Below are 16,057 nucleotides of genomic sequence, written 5' to 3'. Positions count from 1 at the left end.
AGCTGGATAGTCCCTCTCCTCTTTAGTCCGGAGGACATGGTGTCCATGGTTTCCAAAAAGGAATTCAAATATCGATAGTTTTCCACTTTACTTCTGTCCATTTTAAATTAGCTTTAGTCCATAGACGATTGCGGCATTTCGTGATCATATTCCCATATGGTTTATTTTTTGCATGATGTATATGTAACCTGCATTTGTAGATTATCTGAAAAACTGTGTTCACAAACAAAGATTTCTAAGATTTCTAGCGTCTAGGATTTCTAGCGTTTTTCTTGTTAATGAGTCCATGAAGTGATTTCCATAGGGGTTCTCCAACAAGGGGTTGAGCATTAAGTACTTCTTCTTCTTCTTCTTCTTCTTTCGGCTTCTCCCATTAGGGTTTGCCACAGCGGATCATCCTTTGAGCATTAAGCACATTAGCAAGATTTAAAATTTGGTATGGCTTACAGTCTCAATGTCTAACAGTGATACAGTGTGACCAGGCTGATTCTTCAAGGACAACCCCACTGGGACAACCCCACTCTGCATAACTGTTAATTATTGGCCCATTATGGCCAATAATTAACAGTTATGCAGAGCGGAGATGTTCTCGCAAACAACTCTCAAAGACGCCGAGATCAAACATCTGATCATTACACCCAGGTCCCATTTCAGATTTATTTCATCTTTGCTGTCCTTCTATGAAGACTTTCTACTAGATTTGGGGGCGTGGCTGTGAGGATTAGTGATCATTCAGCTACCAGAGCATTAGTAAAATCAGACACTAATCTGGCGAGGAGGCTCACATTCATCTCAAAGGGTCATTGCTATTAAAGTTCAGAATAATTGGCTTTGGGTTGCTTTTCACTTGTCTGTCTGTCTTCTAAAACTGTCTTGTCTCTCTTCTTCTTCTCTTTACATGTTAGTCTCTTCTTTTTACCTCTCCCTCTCTCTCTCTCTCTCTCTGTTTGCTTGTATGTTTAATTTTTTACCTGTCTGTGTTCTTTTTAGCTGTCTGTCCCTTTTCTTTACCTGTCTGTCTCGTCTTTTACCTGTCCATGTTCAATTTACATTTCTGTCCTCTTTATCTGTGTCTTTTCTCTTTTACCGATCCTTATTCTCTTTTTTTGTCTTTTCTCTTTACCTGTATGTGTTTTTTTATGTCTGTCTCATATTTATTTTTATATCTGTCTGGCACTTTTGTACCTGTCCATCTCTTCCCCTTACCTACCTGTCTCTTTTTTTTATCTGTCTGTCTGTCCTCTTTAACTGTCTGTCTCTTCTCTTTACATCTATGTCTAATCTGTCCATCTACCTGTCCATCTGTCCTCTTCACTTGTCTTTTTTATTTCTTCATTTGTCTGTCTTCACTGTTTTACTCATCTGCTGTAACCAGTCTTTCCTGAGGCCCCACCCCTCTGAGGTTTAGTGTTATGAAAGGCAGCTGAATGCTTCACGTACATAGAGCAGTGTTTAATGTGTGTGAGGGACGGAGTGATAGAGCAAAAAGGTAAACTGTGGATTTGAAGTGAAAGACCAAAAGGCTAATCTCATTATAATACACTGTTCTGCTTTAATGCGCTTGAACGGAGCTCAAAGAACGATTTTACAGCATGAGAACATGGAGTGATACCATAGTGTCATTCAAATACATCAATTTAACACGTCAAATCAATGTAGTCCTGAATGTCTCGTCTCTTTACCTGTCTGTCTTGTCTCTTTTCTTTACCCGTATGCCTCATCGCTTTACCTGTCTGTCGCGCTCTTTTCTTTACCTGTATGTCTCATCTCTTTACCTGTCTGTCGCATCTCTTTACCTGTCTGTCGCATCTCTTTACCTGTCTGTCGTCTCTTTTCTTTACCTGTCTGTCGCGTCTTTTACCTGTCTGTCGCATCTCTTTACCTGTCTGTCGCGTCTCTTTTCTTTACCTGTCTGTCGCGTCTTTTTACCTGTCTGTCGCATCTCTTTACCTGTCTGTCGCGTCTCTTTACCTGTCTGCCTTGTCTCTTATTTTTACCTGTCTGTCTTGTCTCTTTTCTTTACCTGTCTGTCGCGTCTCTTTTCTTTACCTGTCTGTCACGTCTTTTTACCTGTCTGTCGCATCTCTTTACCTGTCTGTCGCGTCTCTTTTCTTTACCTGTCTGTCGCGTCTTTTTACCTGTCTGTCGCATCTCTTTACCTGTCTGTCGCGTCTCTTTACCTGTCTGCCTTGTCTCTTTTTTACCTGTCTGTCTTGTCTCTTTTCTTTACCTGTCTGTCTCGTATCTTTTCTTTACCTGTCTGTCGCGCTCTTTTCTTTACCTGTCTGTCGTGTCTCTTTACCTGTCTGTCGCATCTCTTTACCTGTCTGTCGCGTCTCTTTACCTGTCTGCCTTGTCTCTTTTTTACCTGTCTGTCTTGTCTCTTTTCTTTACCTGTCTGTCTCGTATCTTTTCTTTACCTGTCTGTCGCGCTCTTTTCTTTACCTGTCTGTCGTGTCTCTTTACCTGTCTGTCTCATCCCTTTACCTGTCTGTCGCGCCTCTTTACCTGTCTGCCTTGTCTCTTATTTTTACCTGTCTGTCTTGTCTCTTTTCTTTACCTGTCTGTCTCATCTTTTACCTGCCTGTCTCGTCTATTTTCTTTTCCTGTCTTTCTCTTTTTTACCTGTCTGTCGTGTCTCTTTACCTGTCTGTCTCGTCTCTTTACCTGTCTGCCTTGTCTCTTATTTTTACCTGTCTGTCGCTCTTTACCTGTCTGTCTCTTCTCTTTTCTTTACCCATCTGTCTATCTTTTTCTTACCTGTCTGTCTTGTCTCTTTACCTGTCTGTCGCGTCTTTTACCTGTCTGTCTTGTCTCTGTCTCATGTCTTATTTTTACCTGTCTGTCTTGTCTCTTTTCTTTACCTGTCTGTCTCATCCCTTTACCTGTCTGTCTCGTTTCTTTTCTTTACCTGTCTGTCGCCTCTTTACCTGTCTGTCTCTTCTCTTTACATCTATGTCTAATCTGTCCATCTACCTGTCCATCTGTCCTCTTCACTTGTCTTTTTATTTCTTCATTTGTCTGTCTTCACTGTTTTACTCATCTGCTGTAACCAGTCTTTCCTGAGGCCCCACCCCTCTGAGGTTTAGTGTTATGAAAGGCAGCTGAATGCTTCACGTACATAGAGCAGTGTTTAATGTGTGTGAGGGACGGAGTGATAGAGCAAAAAGGTAAACTGTGGATTTGAAGTGAAAGACCAAAAGGCTAATCTCATTATAATACACTGTTCTGCTTTAATGCGCTTGAACGGAGCTCAAAGAACGATTTTACAGCATGAGAACATGGAGTGATACCATAGTGTCATTCAAATACATCAATTTAACACGTCAAATCAATGTAGTCCTGAATGTCTCGTCTCTTTACCTGTCTGTCTTGTCTCTTTTCTTTACCCGTATGCCTCATCGCTTTACCTGTCTGTCTCGTCTCTTTTCTTTACCTGTATGTCTCATCTCTTTACCTGTCTGTCGCATCTCTTTACCTGTCTGTCGCATCTCTTTACCTGTCTGTCGTCTCTTTTCTTTACCTGTCTGTCGCGTCTTTTACCTGTCTGTCGCATCTCTTTACCTGTCTGTCGCGTCTCTTTTCTTTACCTGTCTGTCGCGTCTTTTACCTGTCTGTCGCATCTCTTTACCTGTCTGTCGCGTCTCTTTACCTGTCTGCCTTGTCTCTTATTTTTACCTGTCTGTCTTGTCTCTTTTCTTTACCTGTCTGTCACGTCTCTTTTCTTTACCTGTCTGTCTCGTCTTTTACCTGTCTGTCGCATCTCTTTACCTGTCTGTCGCGGCCTCTTTACCTGTCTGTCTAGTCTCTGTCTCATGTCTTATTTTTACCTGTCTGTCGTGTCTCTTTACCTGTCTGTCGCGTCTCTTTTCTTTACCTAACTGCCTCGTCTCTTTTCTTTACCTGTCTGCCTCGTGTCTTTTCTTTACCTGTCTGTCTTGTCTTTTTTCTCTTTCCTGTCTGTCGCATCTCTTTACTTGTCTGTCTCGTCTCTTTTCTTTACCTGTCTGTCTCGTCTCTTTTCTTTACCTGTCTGTCGCGTCTCTTTTCTTTAGCTGTCTGTCTCATCTCTTTCCCGACTGTGGTGGAGGAACAACTCCCCGAGATGGCATAAGAAAGAAACCTTGAGAGGAACCAGACTCAAGATGGAACCCATCCTCATCTGGGTTGCACCTAATGTCCATTTATTAGTGATAAACGATGTTGAGGGGTACAGTAATAATGATCAGAAGCAAACTGTAGTCCTGAGTCAATGCAGCAGACTGTTAACATTAACTACAGTCCAAATCCAAATCCTCAAAGCTCCCGTTCTTACTCGGGAATTCCATGGATCTCCAGGGCGTTGATGAGAAACCGTCCCCAGATGCACAGAGTGGCCTCCAATCAAAAACAACACTATCCAGAGGCAGGCCTGGACGAAGTGGAAAGATCCGATCAGATTACCAGTCTGTCTTATCTCTTTTTTTTACTTGTCTGTCTCATCTCTTTACCTGACTGTCTCTTCTCTTAACCAGTCTGTCTTGTCTCTTTACCTTTCTGTCTCATCTCTTTTCTTTACCCATCTGTCTATCTTTTTTCTTACCTGTCTGTCTCATCTCTTTACCTGACTGTCTCGTTTCCTAACCAGTTTGTCTCGTCTCGTATCTTTCCCTGTCTGTCTCATCTCATCTCTTTACCTGTCTGTCTTGTCTACTTACCTGTCAGTCTCATCTCTTTTCTTTAATTCAATTCAATTCATGTTTATTTGTATAGCGCTTTTAACAATAAACATTGTCTCAAAGCAGCTTTACACAGATAATGTGGTGAATAAAAGTGAATATGTTCTTTATAAGTGTAAGTTTGTCCCTGATGAACAAGCCAGTAGCGACTGTGGCAAGGGAAAACTTTCCGAAATGGCATAAGGAAGAAACCTTGAGAGGAACCAGACTCAAGAGGGAACCCATCCTCATTTGTAGCAGATATGCAGATATATCTCTTTACCAGTCTGTCGTAATTTATCTGTTTACCTGTCTTAATCTTAATCTTACATGTCCACTCTTTTTAACATGTCTCGCTCTTCTCCCTAAGTGTCTCTTTTACTTTGCTCAGAGACAGATGGGCAAAAATGACAGACAGATGAAGAGAAAAGTTAAATTTTCTGCTATTTCAATCAGACCACTGTTGCATGTGACATAACGTTACATTCTAGTCATCCAAGGTTTAAAACACACTAGTGCAGTGCAAAAGTCTAATCAAATCGAGTGTGCCTTATCTTTAACCTTCAACTAACTAAAGTTAAAGTACAATAGAAAATACTCAGCCACACCTAACCTGCAGACTGAATTGAGCTCAAACACAAAAACAAAAGAACAAAACACACTCCCCGTCCACTTTCAGCAGGATCACCTGTATGCCCACTCGCTCATGCAGTTATCTAATCAGGCAGCCACATACCTCCAGAACAATACACACAATCCTGCAGATAAAGGTCAAAAATTTGTTCACATCAAACATCAGACTGAAGGAATCAGATTTTGGAACCGTGGTACAAGATTTAAGTTTTTCCACAAACTACACACAAACCTTTATAGAGTTTATACAAAATTCTCTTTCTCTGTTAAGTTAAATTAACTCCTGTTGTTTTGAGGTAACAGTAACTTGTGTTCTTGTCTTTTTTTTTCTCCCTTTGGATCTGCCTGAGGATAGTTTCACATTAACAGCCTGAAGATCCATGAAGTTACAAAGCAACTCAAGAACTTTAAGGATGGATTTTGGACTGTAATTAATATCAACAGGCCGCTACAATGTGCTCAGGACCACAGTTTGCATGAACAGATTTGTATTTAAACATCCATCACTGGAGACTTCAACAATAATGGATCTGTAATGAATGGATGGGTTCCTTTTTGAGTCTGGTTCCTCTCAAGGTTTCTTCCTCAGGTCATCTCGGGGAGTTTTTCCTTCACCACAGTGGCCACTGGTTCACTCATTAGGTATAAACTTTTCCTTATAAGGGACAAACTAATCCTTATTTTTATGTCTTCTACTGTCTAATCTTGGGGATTGTTTGGAATTGTGGAACCAATCCAAAAGTTTTTGAGCAAGCTGAGAGTCTTCAGAAAAACCTTACATATTCTTGTCAAAGGTGCTATCTTCGATCACAAATCAGGAACATCCAAGGCAACTAAAAACAAAGATCATGAAAGCAAACACTAAAAATTATAAGCTATTAACCATAAACATTACCCTAAGCATGAGTGTGTGTAGGTGTGGGTGTGGGCGTGGGCATCTACAAAACCACCAGCAACCATGAAAGCCAAACGTCATACTTAGATTGCTTTGAAAGCTGAGACTGTATACAAATGCGAATCAAGGTGACAAGGACCAGGTGTGAGTGTTTAGCAACATGTGACCCATTCATCTGAGGGTGCAATGGCTGCTTGGAAATTCAGTTTCTGTTCATAATCAAAGTAGATGCTTTCTATCATCTATTAAAAACAAGGTTGTCCTTTTTTTCCTTGTGTTGTTTGGGTGTATGCAAAGCTGACTAAATCAGACCATATGGACAAGGTGGAGTCTAATTACTGTCTAACAGTGGCAGGCCATCAGGGTCAGCAAGGCCTTTTCTGCTGGGCTAAGCACTTATGTTTTAATATATTTTGTCCCTGTAAATGTATTACATTATTTCCAATAGTCTATTCTCTTCATTTCATAACTTTTCTTTTGGTTGCACAGCTTCCTGTATTGTATGATTAGGTTAGAGTTTCTATCCAATTAGATTTCAGTCAAAGAAATCGGCCATAAGGATCAGCATGGTGAGTGCCTGCAGTGTAAAATTTATGTTGCTTAAAGACTGTCAATTAAAAAATTGTCATCAATTTTAATTCGGTTAAAGTGACCATATTTCCCTTTGCTATGAAAACTGACATTCAAATGCTTGTTATATGCCCCTGGGGGGCAGGGATGCCTCCTCTGGGCTGGGAAAGGGGGCAAATTCAGTACAATTAAGCGGTTTTGTACCCCTTTTCATCCTCGACTTTTCCTTCGCCTGGTGGCTCTTAGCGGTAGCGGAGCATTGTTGCGCCCCTGACGTTCTCGCTTTACCTTTTTTCTCGATTACATCACTACAGATCATACATATTTTATTTCACTTCTTTTGTTCGCCAGTTTCAGTGGAACTCCTGGTTTCTCACTACAGTAAAACCCCGTTGTACGAGCATAATTCATTCTTGAAAATTGCTCGTAAGTCCATTTGCTCGTACGCTCGGTTTCCATGGTAATTCTATTTACTTTCGTTTTCAGAGCACCATCACTGATTTTCTTGGGAGACATTTTTCAAGATTTCTAGTGAAATAAAAATATAAAACTAGTTAAGTTTTTGCTGCACTGAACAACGAGAGCGACCGAATGATACGTCATCAACTAAGCAATTCCGCCGAAAACCTGAACCGGCAGCGTGGGTTTGCTCGTGCCTTCGAAATTTTCTCGTGAAACAGGGTAAAATTTTGCGAGCATCTCCGTTTGCTCATACTATAGGTTGCTCGTACAACAGGGTTTTACTGTACTCAAGCGCTGTATCTTTGACTTGCTCACTGATCTTCAATTCCTTAATATTTGACTGCATTCCTGGATGTGTGCTCTGAATTTCACTCTAGTTCTTTCAAGTTCGTTCTCCGTGGTATAAACCATTTCCCGATTTTTAATGCAAACCCTAAGGATTTTGACGAAGTTAAACTCCCAGCAAAGAAAGATGTTCTCCTTTGCTGTCCAGCAAAGAAAGATGTTCTCCTTTGCTGTTCGGCAGCAAATGGACTTAAGGTCCCAAAGAAACAAGGAGACAGCTTTTTCTACTGTAGCCCGACAAGTTGCAATCAAGCTGGATGTTATTTGGGATAAAGCATCTATTCCAACAGAAACAAAATGTTCTAAACAGTAAAACAATAGTTCAAAAAACAAAGAATGATCAATTGACATATTTTACAGAGCAGACCACAAAACTTTTTGACATAGCCTTCTGTAAATGTGCTGACTTTTCTGCATGTTCTTATCCCGAGGACAAGAAGGTTCCTGTTCTCAGAAACCAGTTTCTTTTCCAAGAATTGGTCACATTGGGTCAGTTGATTTACCTGTAACAAAACAATTGATTAAAAGGGCTGAACGTACATGTAAAAGGATTAGACTTGAGAGTTTCCCTTTTCTAAGTCATCTGATTCAAATGCTTCCTCAATGTCGTTTTCAAATGACAGCCAACACTTTGGTGATAATTATGCAGCCGTTAAGGACAAAGCCGAAGACAGTTCTGCTAAGGATGAGGATTCACCAAACCCAAAGACAGACCATCTAAGCCCAAACTAGACTTGACTGATACTGTTATGATTGCTCAAAGATACAATATAAGCTAGAGGGCTGTGGCACATATATCAACTGTGCTTCACATAGCTTTAAAAGCTGGAATTATATCTTCTGAGCAATCTAGTGACATAACATCTGCTTTGATTGTTGACACGAGCGAAATAAAGCGTTGCTCAGAAGTTTAAACAAATTTCTGCAGATGATGATTCCATTAAAAGCCTTTTCTTTGATGATCAAAAGAATGAGACTAAAAGTCACACAGGCTTCGTTAGAGAAGAGCACTAATCACTTGTGGCTGAACCAAACGCTCAAGACGTTGGTCACACCCTCCTCTGGCTCTGCAGATGATGAGACCACGGCTATTTTCGAGTACATCATGAGCCAACTCAATTGTGGCTTCGATGAGGTTGATATTCTTGGTTGTGACGGAACGAACACCAATACTGATTGACAGGGTGGTATCCTTTAAAAATGAGAGGAATTATCAGCGAAACCTATGAAATGGGCTGTTTGCCTTTTGCATTTCAACTAACTGCCGTTCCGAGCTCTCTTGACGGAGCTTGTTCAAACCCAATTCTTATACAAGTCCCATAGGTTCAATAATATCTGACTATAATAATAATAATATCTGTCAATAATATATGAAAAGCTTCCAGTGGTGTAATTTAAACCAATAAAATGTGGCTTACCTTATCACAGTCCATAAGAGCTCAGAAAACTCAGTAAGGACCTGAGGTACTTGTTCCAGATATCTCAGGCCACTGAGCATTCCTGGAAGGGCTTGCCTCCATGATTCTTGGCAAACTAAACAAAGTTTGCTGGTTGACCACTGCAAACAGAATTCTAAGATTATACGTTGCAACTAAGAAACTAACCAAAAAATTCATAGAAATAATGACATTCATACTTACAGTCTATGTGGTTATGCAATACAGGGTCAGGGCACAGTCTTCTATTGCTGATGGTCCTCGTCACGGCTTTGAGACCATTCATAGGTCTATTCTTACCAAGGAAATACCAGGCTGTAGTTCATTCATCTATTGAGATGAACATTGAAGTTCTTCACACTTCCAAAAAATATTTTTCTCATCCACTTGCTGTCCGTAAAGATGTACTATCTAAGATTCTTAGTGCTCGAGAAGACGAGGCCGGGAATCTTCATCACTCCAATCAATATAATATCGTTCCCAGGCTGAATTTTGAGGCCAATGATTACACAGAAATGATTCTTTGGGAAATCACTGATGTTTCTATTACTGTAACACCAGTTCTAAGGATAGTATCAAACAAAGAGCTCATTGAAAAACTTTCACTTTCTGACAACACTGTGCCAGAATGGTCAGTCACCGTCTATCCATGCCACACAGTCACAGTAGAACAGACAGTGAAGTTGGTCACTGAAGCAGCCTCCCGAGTATGTGGCAGATACACTTACAAGGACATTTACAAAACAGTTCAAAACACGAACCACGACCCGTTTTTATGTTTGTGTTCTTTTCTGTAGAATTTGCACAAAAACACATGATTTGCCTTTATTTCATTCAAGTCCCCCCTAAAAAATTAAACTACTAGAGATGATGTATGCAGGAGGTGAAAGGAGATGTGTTGAGTTGTGTTCTTTGGGTTTCTTGTTTTAGTAACAGCATTCATTCCCACTGTATGAGATCATCCATTTATGGTACAAGAACGTGTCCCAATAAAGATTCCAAACAAATGAAGGACGATAGTGTAGAAATGTTTACTGTGCTCATCTTTAGCCAAAAAGTACCACACCAGCTGTAATATTACCTGGGGACAAAAGTTATTACACCCCTGTTACCTGTTATTTGTTACCTGTCCTGCTCATGGTCAATGTGATCTGGACTTTCAAGATGAAAAACACACAAAAAATAGAACTTCAATCCTTTTGATGGATTCTATTGATGACTAACTTTTTCACAACAAAGTCTCCATCTTTATTGAAGCATCTCCTTCTCACATACATCATCGATTAGGGTGATGGAAAATTATGGTTGAGATCGATTTAACTATGCACATTAGTCCTGCCTAGAAAAAAAGAGAAAGTCTACCTGAGAATGTTTACAATTTTCCAATATTGTTTCCACCAAGGATTTTGAGCAACTGGTTCACCAACCCAATGCCAAAGAACTAGCTCTGAGTTTAACAGACTGATGTCACCTTGTATTGACTGTGTTGGGGACAAAACAATTTGCACTAGAACCCATCGGCCAGACTACAGCCAACGGCCAACTAGCTTGCACCTTCTGGGCTTGCATGAGAGAACAGAACTCTCCCATAACAGCAGGTGTCAGTAGGCTGTATTCCGAATCCAAACTGGCAAAGGGTTAAAACTGTGAATATATAAAGCAAGCAGTGTTTACATCTGCTGTGATTGTTACTGACGGATTTGTGTAGCTTTTTTCAAACATACAGTATATGCAAAGTTGCAAATGGCACTGGCATTGCCAGTCCTCAGTCTTCTTTTTCTGGATGAAGCCATGATATTATTAAAACAATCCTCTAGTCAAATGAGGTGACAAGTGGCAAAGATGACAACGAGTGTCTGTGCGTTACCGCTTTGCTCTGTCATTGTTTGCTTTTGTAAGTAAAACATTTTTCCCTTGTGTATTTCTCTTTCTCACAGACAAGCTCCGCCTCCAATTCGACATGTTCACAATTCATGCCGCCCGACTAGAGCGCATGATGCGGAACACATCAAATAAACCAAAGCCGACCAACGCTCAAACACTACCAGACAAGTGATGTGTCCAGGGCTTTAGGCATTAGAGGCCTCCAATGAACCTCCACATCACCACCCAACCTGTCAAGACGCAATGCAAGAATTAAAAATTATGAACCTATCATGAGCATATGATTATGAGTTCTGCCTAAAATCTCAATAGCAGTGTGCACAATTTTGGTATTAAATCCGCCCTGTATATCTTGCCCACCTCTGTAGTAACTCGTGAAATAAATGCTTGGGAAAATTGCAATTTCTTCACCATTGAGTCTTGAATTTATCCTTCAGCTCTGACAAAACAACAGCAAGATCTCATCTGTCATCGTGTTCTATTTTCTTAACTATGCTATCATTTGATGAACCACCTGCAAATTGCTAAGGAGCCCTACTCTTCTGGACAACAAGGAACGCATTATATGTTTGGAGAGTTCTAGCAAAATGATCATCTGAAAGAAACATCAGTGTCTGGTCTGATTGTGGAACTTGCCACAAATGGGGGTCCACTAATAAAACTTTTATAGGCTAGTTCTCTAGCTTTAAAAAGTCTCTGATTGCAGAGTTTACATTGATGGAGTGCCAACTGAATGAGCTTCACTAGTTCACCAGTTTATCAGTCTCTCCACACCATTATCCTCCTTTTTGCTCTGGCTCCTACTAGAATACTGTGCAACCTGCAACCAGTAAAGCAGACGTGGAGATCTCCTAAATGTTGCATCATTTTTTTCTCAAGATTTCATTGCTGTAATGACGTAGTCTCTCTTTATCAGCTAGGTGTGAGGTCTTGCACCATATTAAAACTGTTCTCTTCACCTCAGGTTGTTATTCACTCCCACATCACATGATGACACTTGGCAGACGCCCCTTATCGAGAGCAACTTACAATGATCTCATTCATACAACTGAGCAGTTGAAGGTTAAGGGCCCAGCAGTGGCAGCTTAGTCGTGGTGGGATTTGAACGCACAACCTTCTGATAAGAAGTCCAAGATCTTAACCACTGACCTTTCCCTTCTTTAATTGGTACACCATCCCTGGGTGGGCTCGAACCATCAACCTTTCGTTTGACAGCTGAAATTAGACTTCTGGTTAGCTTTTAAAGTGCTGGAGATGGAACTTTCAGGGCCAAAATCCATACACCCTGCAGACCTACAGTACATCTGGGTGTTTTGCAGTTTTCAGTGCAGGACTGTAAAATTGCTTTATACTTGTTACATGTACTTTACAGCACAGTGAAATTCTCTCTTTACATATCCCAGTAATGTTAGGAAACTGGGATCAGAGGACAGGGTCAGTAAGAGCCTTGCTTAAGGGCCCAAGAGTAGCAGTTTGGTGATATCTAGGCTTCGAATCCCTGACCACCCAATCAGTAACAATTCCCAGAGCCTTAAACACTGAGTTACCACTTCCAATTTGAGCTCTTCCAAAACTCTTCAGAATAATTCTATAAATTTGAATCACAATTTTTCTATGTAAATACCTGAACAGAGAGACCTTGCAGCACAGTGTTACAGAATTTGTTTCCAGGTGGATACCGGTTTATCCAGCACCTGTTTAAACAGTGTTCACTTGCAGATTATTGGGGAAACAAATTACACAGAAACTATGTTTAATGTTCTCTTCTGGGTAAACAAAGAAATTGTGTTTAGCATTATAATCGTGAGTTCATAAAGATCGTGAGTTCATGTCCTGACAATGCACGACAGCCTAATTATCCATGGGAATGTTCTGATCTAGCCAGTCGTGCAAAATTTCCATCTCCGTAATGTTCAGAGCATTTTAACTGTTGCGCTGAAACTTGTCAAATGACAAACCGTGCATAAAAAAATGTATACGTTATATTTCAATTTACGCACTTTTACGCATTTCCATGTTTAAAGAATAATCCAGGGCTTGGTGTGATGATGGTGAAGAATTGCCTGAGGTGAATTGGAAAGCATGATAATGGTGTAAGGCCTCACACCTAGCTGGGATTTATCTTTTAAATATTAAATTTTTTTATATTTTTATTATATTAAAAAATTATTTTTTTAAAAAAATAACAAAGCTGTGAATTTATCTCCTGGTGGTGTTTTTCATTCTATTTGTCATTGTGCCTCTTTAGCAAAATCACCGTACTCGCCATATAAGTTCCACATGGAAAAATCCTCAGGAGCTCAGCAATGTGCAGTAACTTTCAACCAATCACAATTTAACATCCACACCTGAACTCCTTTTAGTCAGTCACAATCCAGTATTGACAAATGAAATTCCAGCCAATCAAAATCCACTATTCACACCGGAACTCCATCCAGCCAATAACAATCCAAAGTTCACGCCTGATTTTCCAGCCAATCACAATCCACTATTCACACCTGAACTTCCAGCCAATCACAATCCTATATTTTAGTCTTAATGGGTTGTCTTAATTCTTATTTATATATTACTCATATACCCACATTCCTGAATCAACAATGGATTAATGAAATGTTTGAACGTGGAAAAGAACATTTATTATAATAAAAACAGAAAAAATCCAAAAACGAAAAGCGATCAAAAAGAAGGAAACAGGCACAATCGTTGATCGTGATGGGTGAATAACAGAGGTGCAAAAGTACAAATAAATACTCGGGTAAGAGTTGAAGTTCTGACTACACTTTTTTACTCAAGTTAAAGTAAAGATGTTTGGGCTCTGACATGTACTTCAGTAAAAAATAGCCTTTATTACTACCTGTTTTAGTGTCACGTTATTAACTGAACGTCGCGTCATATTAATATTAGGCTGTCAATCGATTCAAATATTTGATCGCGCTGTTCTAAATGTACATTAAATTACCAATACAAATACTTTCCAATGTTTAATACTCAAATAAACATGGTCATGAACAAATATTGATGCTTCATGCAAATGTATGTTTATTATTAGTGAAACCAAACTCAACACAAACTCAACACAGAGCATGAAATATTCTTCTAAACGTTTGAAAGTAATTATGGTGTTTTTAATTATGTAAATTATAAGAACACGAAATGGAACCTTTGCTATGTTTCCAGACGGACGGTTAATGAGGTGAGACACTGCAACTCTTAGAACTTTCATACGGATTACAGAATCAGAGATTATTTGAATTTCTTTATTTAAAAGTAGACTTTTCTAGCTTTCTATATTTATTATGTCTGTGAGGCAAATATTCACTGAGAAGGTGTTTTATTTGTGTGTCTGTGAAGAGAGATGACAGAGACGGCAGAGAGTGCTGCCTGTCTGCTAGCTTTACTTTACCTCTCACCAGCTTCGCAAAGCTGGTTCATTATCCCTAAACGTAGACGGCTCTGTTCTGGAAGTACAAACCAAATTAAAAAATCTAGGAGTCATCTTTGACTCAAGTCTATCTTTTGACCCTCACATTCGGTATACTGTAAAGAACTAATTTTTTCATCTCAGAAATATCGCTAGACTTCGCCATATGTTATCCCATTCTGTGACTGAAAGGCTTATTAATACTTTTGTGTTTTCCCGCATTGATTATTGCAATGCACTTCTGGCTGGGGTTCCTAAAACTACACTTAATAAACTGCAATGTGTACAAAATTCAGCTGCTACGATCCTGACTGGAGCCAGGCAAAATGAGCACATTACACCAATTCTCAAGTCCTTGCATTGGCTTCCAGTTAGGTTCCGAGTAGATTTTAAACTTCTCATGCTTACATACAAGGCACTGCATGGTCTTGCCCTCCAGTATCTGTCTGCATTTTTACCTGTATACACACCCAAGCGTATCTTACGCTCTTCACAAGCAGGACTATTGGTTGTTCCACAGACACGGCTGCGTTCAGTAGGGGATAGGGCTTTTTCTTCGTATGCACCAAGACTTTGGAATTCACTTCCTCCTCACATCAGAGATGCACAGAACTTCATTACTTTTAAATCCCTTTTAAAAACTCATTTTTTATGGTTGCTTTTTTTTAACATTTTGATTTTGTGTGTAATTATACGTATGTGTGTATTATTTGCTCTATTTTGTGTGTGTTGTATTCTTGTTTGCCTGTATGTAAAGCGCCTTAAGAAGCTACTTTAAAGGCGCTATATAAAAATAAAGTTATTATTATTATTATTATTACTTTACAAAAGCACAACATTTTGTAGTTATTATGAGTGTGTACAATTAAAAGTAGACCCTTTACATATACTATTGATGTATTGCTTTTATTGACTTGTTGCGTCAGTAAAACAAATGATTACTGATTAAAAAAATATATATTATTATTACAATTATTAAATTATTTATTTATTATATCTGAACAAAGAAAAGATATCGTGAATAAACGTGTGTTGTGCTGAAGGTTTTTATTTCGCTCTTTTGTGTTCATTTATTTATTAATTTATTTATTTATATTTTCATTAAAAAATAGTCAAACAGAAATGCATTAATCTCGCATTAATAAAACCAGTGGCGTTAAAATTTATTTACATTTTGACAGCCTTAATTAATATATTAATACAGGTGGAGAAGGTGGAGGAGTTCAGGTACCTGGGGCCAACAGTGCAAAGTAATGGAGAGTGTGTTAGAGAAGTGAAGAAAAGTCTGCAGGCAGGGTGGAGTGGGTGGAGAAGAGTGATAGCAGGAGTGATTTGTGATAGAAGAGTATCTGTGAGAGTGAAAGGGAAAGTTTATAGGACTGTGGTGAGACCTGCAATGTTGTATGGTTTAGAGACAGTGGCATTGAGTAAAAGACAGGAGGTGGAGCTGGAGGTAGCAGAGCTGAAGATGTTAAGGTTTTTGTTGGGAGTGACAACGATGGACAGGATTAGAAACGAGTTTATTAGCACATGTAGGACGTTTTGGAGACAAGGTGAGGGAGGCGAGATTGAGATGGTTTGTACATGTGCAGAAGAGGAATGAAGCCACCAAGAAGGAGGAAAAGAGGAAGGCCAAGGAGGAGGTTTATGGATGTGGTGAGGGAAGACATGCAGGTAGTTGTTGTGACAGAGGCAGATGTAGAGGACAGGGGGG

The sequence above is a fragment of the Silurus meridionalis genome, chromosome 10 (genome assembly GCF_014805685.1).
Source record: "Silurus meridionalis isolate SWU-2019-XX chromosome 10, ASM1480568v1, whole genome shotgun sequence".
NCBI lineage: Eukaryota > Metazoa > Chordata > Actinopteri > Siluriformes > Siluridae > Silurus > Silurus meridionalis.
The sequence above is the reverse complement of the archived record's forward strand: the minus strand, read 5'-3'. Positions refer to the sequence as shown.